Source organism: Lepidochelys kempii, chromosome 6, assembly GCF_965140265.1.
Source record: "Lepidochelys kempii isolate rLepKem1 chromosome 6, rLepKem1.hap2, whole genome shotgun sequence".
Classification (NCBI taxonomy): Eukaryota; Metazoa; Chordata; order Testudines; family Cheloniidae; genus Lepidochelys; species Lepidochelys kempii.
The window spans coordinates 96,552,000-96,562,839 of NC_133261.1; positions in this window are offsets into that span (position 1 = coordinate 96,552,000).

Genomic DNA, 10,840 nt, shown 5'->3' on the forward strand with positions numbered 1-10,840 from the left:
TAGGAAATAAGATCAAATAATTTTTTTACAAATAGTTCACCTGTGTCTCATGGGGGTCCAGGCCTGGAATTGTAGGATTGAGGAATGGGAAAGCTGGGGGTCAGACCTAAGGTGTAGTGGTAGATAAGTGTTGGAGTCAGCCCAGGATGAGAATACTGGAGATGCATTGCAGGTCAGGCTCAAGGTGCATCTGCAGGGATCTGTTTGGGGGCCCAGAATTGGAACTGCAGGGGATGCAGCAGGCCAGTATTGATGTGCATCAGCTGGTATGTGGGGACACAAGAGTGGAGTAAGCGTGAATTGCAGGCCAGAATTAGAAGGCGCTGGTAGGGATGGTTGTGAGGAACTTTGCCATTACAATCTTGGCTCCATGGAGTCCATGATTCCATCACTACATTTTCCTTGCAGTTGTTTCCCCTGTGTTTTCTCTTGTAATCAGTCCCTTTTGTAGGTCCATGAAGGCCCACACAAATTGGCCAGATAGGTACAGGATTCAAGAAGGAAAAGCCAAAACCAACCAACCAAAAAATAAAAAAATGCCACCTTTAAGAAGGCCTACAACAGGGATCGGCAACCTTTGACACACGGTCCACCAGGGAAAGCAACTGGCGGGCTGGGATGGTTTGTTTACCTGCAGTATTCACAGACTTGGCCGATCGCAGCTTCCACTGGCCGGGTTTGCCATGCCAGGCCAATGGGGGCTATGGGAAGCGGCGCGGGCCGAGGGATGTGCTGGCCCCAAACTGGCAGAGTTCATAATTCTCTTATTGTTCTAAGATGCAGGCAGGCATGCTGGCTGGCCGGCCTTAGGTGCCAGGTCAGGGGAGGAGCCACTTAAGCCAGTTCACAAGGCCCTTAGTTCAGAGCTTTGTGTTAGTGCAGCCAAACTTCTAATCAGAAAAACAAAATGCACAGGACCCACGTCAGGCTAGTGACCGATGGCCTGCAACCTGTAGCAGAACAGCAATGGCTTCTTTGTGGTTGCTTGATCCCTCTTGCTTAGCTTCCTTTTCATAGAATCATAGAATATCAGGGTTGGAAGGGACCTCAGGAAGTCATCTAGTCCAACCCCCTGCTCAAAGCAGGACCAATCCCCACTAAATCATCCCAGCCAGGGCTTTGTCAAGCCTGACCTTAAAAACTTCTAAGGAAGGTGATTCCACCACCTTCCTAGGTAACGCATTCCAGTGTTTCACCACCCTCCTAGTGAAAAAGTTTTTCCTAATATCCAACCTAAACCTCCCCCATTTGTCACGTTTATATAGCCCAGCCCCAAAGGCAGGAAAAGGTGTTCCTTGATTGCACCCAGGCCATCTTGGTGGTAAACTCCAGACTGCCCCTTAAAGGGGTAGTGCACCGTACCACACCCTGCTTATGCCATTCAACCCTCTCCACAAACAAACCCTTTCACTGTATTGAAAGAGATCACAGTAGGCCAGTGGTTCTCAACTGATTACACACTGGGGGCCGCATATGCATATGTTACCTGGTCCGCAGGAGCCAGGTGGTAGGGCAGCAGCAGCCCCAACTCCAATCCTCACTGTGTGGGGCTGCCTCCCCGGGGGGCCAGGAGGCTGCCCTAATCCCCGCCACGCAGGGAGTACCAGGCCAGCTGCCCCAGACCCTGGAGCTTGCGGGGCTGGGCAGCTGCCCTGGACCGCTAGGGGCTGGCCAGGAGCCCCAGGCCCCCAAACCCATTGAGGCAGCCTGGGTGGACTGCTCAGCGCCGGGCAGTGGGGAACCCGGCAGACCCCAAGCACGCGGGCCAGCTTTTAGCACACAGCTGAGCTGGGCTGCAGCTACGTGCTAATTGGGCCACATGCGGAGAATCGAGGTGCATCTGCAGGGATCTGTTTGGGGGAATTAGGCAGTGTAGGCTTTGCTGGTTTTGGGGAAACTGTTCCACTGATCAGGAGCCAAGCAAAAGGAAAATGGAATTGTTCATCACACTTGTTTTAATAGTATTTATCTCAGTGAAGAGACTGAAAACAAGATCAGTTTAACCCTCAGGGAAACCAGTGAACACAGATTATCTGCAACCCTCTGTGTTAAAAGCAGAAGCAGTAGTTGGTAGCACTACAAAGGATTTTTAGGCCATTTATAGCACTTCACTTTGCAGCATATGAATCGACTGTGTCTGAGTATGCACCAGATTCATGGCATTTACACCACCTAGAGCAGGAGTAGACTACAATCCCTCCCTCCCCCCACTACAGATCAGTCATGTGCTGGAGAAAGAGACAGCTCTCCTTGACACTCTTGTCGTGCGTTTGAGGAAAGGCCAAGGGAGAGAGAACAGAATGGTACTGGGATGAAAAGATCACAAAGAAAAAGAATTAGGCCAAGAAAGGAGAAGAAATGAACAAAGAGCCGGAGAAATGAGACATGAATAAAAGAAAGAAAGTGATTGGGAAAGATAAGGAAAAGGGGTCAAGGAATGGTTTGTGTTGAGAGTGAGGAGGTACAATTTGGCTGGGGCAGGGTTGAGAGAGATTGGTCAAGTATTCTATAAACAACCTACGTTGGATTCCTTTTAAAATAAATAGCTTCTCTGACCCCTTTGTTTGTGACACCCATCAGTTACATCTTGTCTTTTAGAATGTAAGCTGTTTGGGGCAGGGACTTGTAATTTATAATACATTATTACATCTGCTAGCAAAATGTGGCTCCAGCCTGATTTGAGGCCTCTAAGCACTACTGCAGTAAAAACAGACAATGATCCCTGAGTAAGGGGATGAGAGTTTTGTTCTTCCTCCTTGAGGGAACTGATGGTGCCCAGATACTATAAGACTAGATACTTTAAACAGATCATGTGGAAGCCAGGACAAAACTCTGTTTTCAATATAACCTGTGGCAGCCATGAAAAACCAAGATGCATGTAACTCTTCTCAAAAGAAGAGAGAAGTGAGAGAGAGAGAGAGATGGGGCAGGAATTGCAGAGAAGAAGCAGACAATCATAGAAATGTAGGGCTAGAAGGGACCTTGAGAGATCATCAAGCCCTCTGCACTGTGGCAGGACCAAGTAAATCTAGACCACCCCTGACAGTTGTTTATCCACCCTGTTTTTAAAACTTCCAATGATAGGAATTCCTCAACCACCTTGGAAGCCTATTCCAGAGCTTAACTATCCTTATAGTTAGAAGGTTTTTCCTAATATCTAACGTAAATCTCCCTTGCTGCAGATTAAGCACATTACTATTTGTCCTATCTTCATTGGACAAGGAGAACAATTGAGCACCATCCTCTTTATAGCAGCCCTTAACATATTTGAAGACTGTTATCTGGTCCCCCCCTTGTTAGTCTTCCTTTTCAGGACTAAACATGCCAAAGTTTTTTAACCTTTCCTTATAGATCAGATTTTCTAAACCTTTTGACATTTTTGTTGCTCTCCTCTGGACTCCCTCCAATTTGTCCACATATTTCCTAAAGTGAGGCACCCAGAATTGAACACAGTACTCCAGCTAAAGCTTCACCAGTGCTGACTAAAGTGGGACAATTACCTCCCGTGTCTTACATACAACACTTCTGCTAACACACCCATGAATATTAGCCTTTTTTGTAACTGCATTACATTGTTGACTCATATTCATTTTATGATCCACTATAACCCCAAGATTCTTATCAGTGCCTACCCAGTAGTGCCATTTAGCCAACTATTCCCCATTCTGTAGTTGTGTGTTTGATTTTTCCTTCATAAGTAAAGTACTTTGCACTTGTCTTTATTGAATTTCATCTTGTTGAATTCAGACAAATTCTCCTATTGTCAAGGTCATTCTGAATCATAATCCTGTCCTCCAAAGTGCTTGAAATTCCTCCCAGCTAGGTGTCACCTGCAAATTTAATAAGCATACTCTGCACTCCATTAGCCAAGTCATTAATGAAAATATTGAATAGTACCAGACCCAGCACGGACCCCACTGTGGGACCCCACTAGACACTCCCTCCCAGTTTGATGGTGAACCATTGATAACTGCTCTTTGAGTAAAATATTTCAATCAATTGTGCATCCACCTTATAGTAATTTCCTCTGGACCACATTTCCCTAGTTTGCTTATGAGAATGTCGTGTGGGACTGTGTCAAAAACTTTACAAAAATTGAGGTATAACATATCTACTGCGTTCCCTCCACCCATTAGGCCAGTAACTCTGTCAGTGAATAATTATTGAAAATACCATCCTCTTCCCTAGCCATTATTATTAAAAAAGGGAAATGTAAAAGGAGAGTCACCCTGCTTTCAGAGGCTCTTTTCCTCTAAGGATTCTTTATTGATGTGAAAAGAAAAGGAGTACTTGTAGCACCTTAGAGACTAACCAATTTATTTGAGCATAAGCTTTCGTGAGTTACAGCTCACTTCATCGGATGCTCAAATAAATTGGTTAGTCTCTAAGGTGCCACAAGTACTCCTTTTCTTTTTGCGTATACAGACTAACATGGCTGCTACTCTGAAACCTGTCTTTACTGATGTGGTAGTCTGCCTTCTTCCCCTCCATCTCCTCTTATTCTAGCTTTCGTTGTTCCAGGATCTCCACTCACTTGTTTTATTTTCCAATCATCTTTTATCTTTTTCCTTTCATCTCTTACTCTGTTTTCCCCTATCCCCCCTTTTCTTTCTCCTTTCCTCCTACATCATCCTCACTGAACTAACCCAGAAGGGGATGTTGGAAAAGTCCCATGTGATTTCCCTTCTCTCCCCCTCATGACTCATCAGTGTACTATGCACACACAAGTGCAGAGGAGCAGCCCTTAATAGTGGTTAGCCAGGAGAAGCACAGAGGTGGTGAGCATCACTTCCTCAGTAGGAGAGGGTGGAAGGTATGGATGGTGTCACCTGCTTTCTTGCTCTTATCTGATCACAGTCACCCTGTTTCCATACCTAGAGAGCCCCCTCAGGCAAAAAGACATTCAGACACTACAGGGATGAGAGTGGTATAAGTATTCAGAGAAACAAACAAGCAAGGCCAACACAGATAGCAATAAAAGGTGATTTACTGGATCAAAGGCCTTTAAGTCAAATCTATCAAGGATAAGATGATGGAGTACTAACCTTTAAATTACCATGGTTTCCCAGGTTTCAGAGTAGCAGCCATGTTAGTCTGTATCTGCAAAAAGAACAGGAGTACTTGTGGCACCTTAGATACTAACAAATTTATTTGAGCATAAGCTTTCGTGGGCTACAGTCCACTTCATTGGCTGCATAGAATGGAACATATAGTAAGAAGATATATATATATATATATATAGAAGGTGGAAGTTGCCATACAAACTGTAAGAGGCTAATTAGTGAAGATGAGCTATTATCAGCAGGAGAAAAAAACTTTTGTAGCGATAATCAAGATGGCCCATTTAGACAGTTGACAAGAAGGTGTGAGGATACTTAACTTAGGGAAATAGATTCAATATGTATAATGACCCAGCCACTCCCAGTCTCTATTCAAACCCAAGTTAATGGTACCTAGTTTACATATTAATTCAAGCTCAGCAGTTTCTCGCTGGAATCTGTTTTTGAAGCTTTTCTGTTGCAAAATTGCCACCCTTAAATCTTTTACTGAGTGGCCAGAAAGGCTGAAGTGTTCTCCTACCGGTTTTTGAATGTTATGATTCCTGATGTCAGATTTGTGTCCATTTATTCTTTTGCATAGAGACTGTCCACAATGTACATGGGAGAGGGGCATTGCTGGCACATGGCATCTGAGTAAAATAAGAGCCTGAGAACAGGTCAGGAAGCTCTCTCAAGAGCAGAAGCAGGGTGCATGCTCTTTTTTCAAGTGTATTATTAAAGAGAACTAGGCCTCTAATGATTTCAGCTGGCTGCATAGCCCCTCTGTGCAGTCCATTAAATAGGGCTCCTCTATGCAAGGAGTCTTTAGGACAGCAGCGAGATTAAGCATAGCAGCAGCAGGGTGATAAATAATTGGGGCAGTAATTGAAAGGGATCCTGAGTCCTGATAGTTAAGGGTTTTTTGATGCTTTTAGTTATGCCACACAGCTTTTTTGATTTCAGTGAATTTATGGTTTAATTAAGAGCTGAAATTGGCACTGTTTATTTTCATGCATTCCTTCACCACCACTGAAACACAGCTACCTCTTGGGGTGAACTCTGGCAGCTGTGTAACTGCGGAATAACTCTACACAGCTGTGTCAGACAGGAAAAGAAGAAGAAGCATATATTTCCCACTGAAACAGCAGGAGAATTTTCAGGGGGCAGAAAGTAGCCACTAGAGATGTGCAAATTCTGAAAAGAAATCCATTTCAGTGTTCATCACAATCAAAGTTACCAGCTACCTAAGGTTGATGAACATTTCAATGATCCCTGGACTATTTGAATGTATGGTCAGGTAGCAGCTAATATTGGCTATCACCCTCCTATAGGGAGTAAGCACATTACAGTTCCTGTGTCTTCATAACATAGAACCCAGATCTACAAGTTACTCAGGGAATTGATAACTACTGTCTTGTCGCTACCTCTATAATGAGCTGAACCAAAAACCTGGATCTGAACCTCCCCTGAAACTTTGGTGATGGAGAGGCTAGAAATTCAGAGCCAAATTTCTGAAGCTTGGGACCGTGTCTATTATTTTTATTTATATTTCTTAGCAGCAAATTTAGTGGAAGGTGGCAGATTGACAGTCCCGGAGAATGACGTCTTGTATTTACCTACAGAGGATGTAAAAGATCGTAACTGACGGAGTGCATTAAAGGGAAGGAAGGGAGTTCACCTTCCTCTGAATTATCTGTTCTTAGCCACAGCTGGAGGCAGGATATCAGACTTAGTAGACCTAATGGTCTGATCATGTACACCAGCAACTCCTGTTTCTTGTCTCCCCACTTCCCAAATCTGTACGAATTTTTGTTTCTGTTTTCTATTACACTCCACCCTCTTCTTACATCTTAATACGAGAAAATATTACACACAGGAAGGATCATGCTAATGTATTTATTAGCTTATTAAAGCTGTTACCCCAAGTTTTATAGAAAACTCACAAAATCCTTTCAAGCTTCATTGTAGGAGTCAGAGTAGCAGCCATTTTAGTGTGTATCCGCAAAAAGAACAGGAGTACTTGTGGCACCTTAGAGACTAATACATTTATTTGAGCATAAGCTTTCATGAGCTACAGCCCACTTCATCTGATGCATACAGTGGAAAATAAAGTAGGACGATTTTATATACAGAGAGAACATGAAATAATGAGTGTTACCATACACACTCTAACGAGAGTGATTAAGTAAGGTGAGCTATTACCAGCAGGAGAGAAAAAAAACCTTTTGTAGTGATAATTAAGAGGGGCCATTTCCAGCAGCTGACAAGAACATTTGAGGAACAGTAGGAGTCCAGCATCTTTTGATTAGTGACAGCTACAAAGAAAGAATGTCCATCTAATCTTAATGTTTTAAGGACCTCAGCATGCATCTCAGAGAGCCAAATAATTAGACCCCTTGGCATACTGGAAATTCAGTCTTATCCCTACAGAACATCCCTTCAAATGAACAGAACCATGAGGATGAGACACGAGTCCACATTAACTGGACCTAGTTTCTGGTACAATGATCAACACAGCAGCAAAAGTGCAATGTTCTGAGCAAATGTCATTGACCCACCATGTTGGAAAGTCACCTTGTGGCCTGACATGGTATTTCTGCTGAACTCTACCTCATTCTCCTCCACAGGACTTCAGTGGTCTGATAACTGTAATGAGTTGCTTTTCCTGCAACGTCACACTATAGTTCTAGCCCTTCCAGGGTATCAGTGTCCCCAACACTGAATGTCCAACAAAATAATGGCAATCAACATATCATCCACTCCTCTTGGGTTCCTTTTCAGTCTCAGTCTTCTTCCAGGGGAATGGCTCACAGGGCTGCCCCTGGGAGTCCCTCAGTAAAACTCAAAATCTTGACAAAACTACACACTAAGCAACTTGCACCTAGTGTACCGGGCTACCTCCCAGGAGCCTTGCCCCTTTTTCAAGACCCACTATAGGAGTTAACTCCACTACAGTGTCTTTTTCCACAGTTCATGGTGTTTTTTTCTCTCTGTGGTTCCTCTCAGGTCCTTCCTATATAGAGAACACTCCAAACCATGTCCCTCCCACACTGTGTTAAACTCCTTCCTTTTAACTCCTCCCTGAGCCTGATACAACCGCCAGGTGTATCAAGATGGGGCTAATACAGCTCTCAGTGTATAGTTAACCCCTTCATGGCCAGAGTGGAGTTTATACACCACATCACATCAAGGCTTTGGCAAGCCCAAACAAGAGACTTCTTCCAGAGAATCCAGCCTTGGTTTATATTCAACCCAGTGCATTCTGGGCCAAGACTTTGGCACTTCAGCATGTATACAGTGATGCAGACATGATCAGTACTTCTTATAGTTCTGTACCTAATCATCAAATCTTGGGGCCTTGATTTAAAGAACTTCCAGTCAGTGCAACCACCACAAATAGTTCCACAATCATGACACTTACGTGATTAGACCTAGCCTTGAAAGTTACCTTTCCATTAAGACGAATTAAATAAATATGCTACTCTCTTGGTTCTGTGGTTTCAGTATCTCTACAGAGTCAACCAGACAACAATGTATCACTTTATGCAGTGAAAGGTAATCTTCACAAATGGAAGGGTTACAGGTTGCATTTTTATGAAAAGGGAGTATTCTGCAGACATCAAGAAAAACAAATCTAATTTGCTGTGGGAATTCTTAAATGTTTGGCATTTGAGATTTTTTCCCCCACTAGAGTTAAAGCTCTCTCACAACAGTAGCATTTGCACAGGTGGATTGCTACTGGTTTGATGTAGTCCTTTTGTTGTTGTTACCATCTGGTCACTGTCCAGAGGCCCACAATATATGAAAAGAATTTGGTGGGGAGCTCAGAACAGGTGTCAACATAACCCCCTCACCCCATCATTACAATTGTTGGCAGGCTCAGCAAGGATGCCACAGACTGAAAGGGTCCTGGAGGCTTAGCTGCTCTCTTGTCTCCAAAGGGGGCCTTGCAAGTCAGGGTTGAGGGGTGTTGCCACTGGGAGAAGAATGGCAGCTTAGCGGGAAGCTTGCACTAGTGGTGCTTGTGTTGCGCAAACACAGAGGATATCCATTTCCAGGGCTGTTAATAAGGCACCTTTCACTATCAATGCATGATTTAAATAGTGAAATAACCAAGTAAACTTTGCAGAAGACAAAATTCCTGTGAAAGAGACAACTCACTTGGGGGGACGGGGCAGAGTGAATTTGATTTGCATTTGCTATTTGGTAGTTGACCCTTGCTGTTCCCAATACTCCCTTCTAGGTTGTATGTTGGATCTCAGGCCAAGGTATACGTGAACCAAACCTCAGGATCTGGACATCTCAAACTTTGGGGAAAATTCAGATCAGGATCTGAACTTTATGGCTCAGGCCCTTCCCAAATAGACTAGATGTGATAAATCGATCCCCTCTGGATCAATCACTGCCCGCTGATCTGGCAGGTAGTGTAGACATACCCTGGGTGGAAATGGTTTTAGAGGGAATCCCAACATTAGGATAAATCTTATTCCTATGAATTAATCTGACCCACCACAAGGTAACAGTGGAAATGCTCTTTGTCCACTAGATGGCACTGTGGTATCAACATTGAACTTTCTGTGACTTGAAAGTGTCTGGTACAACATAGCTGAGAATGTTTTGGAGACTACATTTTACAGGCATTTTAGATACAATAAAATCTAATAGAGGAGGGTGGTTACTAGAGAGAGAAGGATAGCCTTGTGGTAAAAGCACTGAACCAGGACTCTGAAGAGTTAGGTTCAGCTCCTGGATCTCCACAGACTTTTCTGGCTGATTCTAGGAAACTTGCTCAGAGAAAATTTTCAAAAAGTGGCTATTGATTTTGGGTGCTCAGCTTCAGACACCTTGGACTTGACTCATTTCATGGATGCTGAGCACCTTTGATTTCAATGTGAGCTGCAAGTATTCAGCACCTCTGAAAATAATGACCAAGTTGGGCACCCAAAATCAGTGGCCAGTTTTGAAAATATTGGCCTTAACCGTTCTGGCTTCAGTTTCCCATTTGTGAAATGGAGTCTGTAATAATTGTCTACCTCACTGGGGTAGCCTGATAATAAAATCACAATGACTGGAAGGTGCTCAGATATTATACCAATAGGGCTATTTAAGTGTCTAGACAAATAAATACAGGAGACTGAGAGACGGGAGACAGAGTAAGATTAATTTCTTCGGTAGAAAGAACAATATGTCCTATAATGTAGGTTTCATGATGCAGCATCCTTGTGAATAATTTGCAACATGAGGCAGTGAAATAACAGCTGTTTTCTATGGGGTGCAGATAAATTTGTGTATTTAATGGTTGGGGCATCTCGTGATGAGGGTATATTTTTGGAAAACTGATTTGGGCCTAGAGATGGTATTAGGGAATAGAGTTAGCATGGTTTGTCCTCATCTGTGAGGAGGGGCCTAGTGTAGTTGTGGCCTTTTTAGAAAGGTGTATCCTTAGTTGGCTGGTTCAGTTGAGTTATCCTACAGCACTCCTTTACCACAGGCAGAACTTTTACCAGGACTGGGTAGGTAATGGTGATTTGGTTTCTTAGTAGTTTTTCACAAACCCTTAACATTTTTTTTTAAATCCATGGGATCTTTGTGTTGACTTCTGAATTCCAAGAAATCCAAAATGTCAAAGCAAAGCTCAGCCCAAGTCTCCACATTCTCCTGATTTGGGGTTGAAAACATTGGACCACTGAGTTTTGTGTGTTTTCTATCCAAAGCCATAACACAGTTCTGACACTATTGGAGGCCTAAAACAACTGTCCTGATTTTCAGAGATGCTGAGTACTCACAGCTGCCAGTAAAGT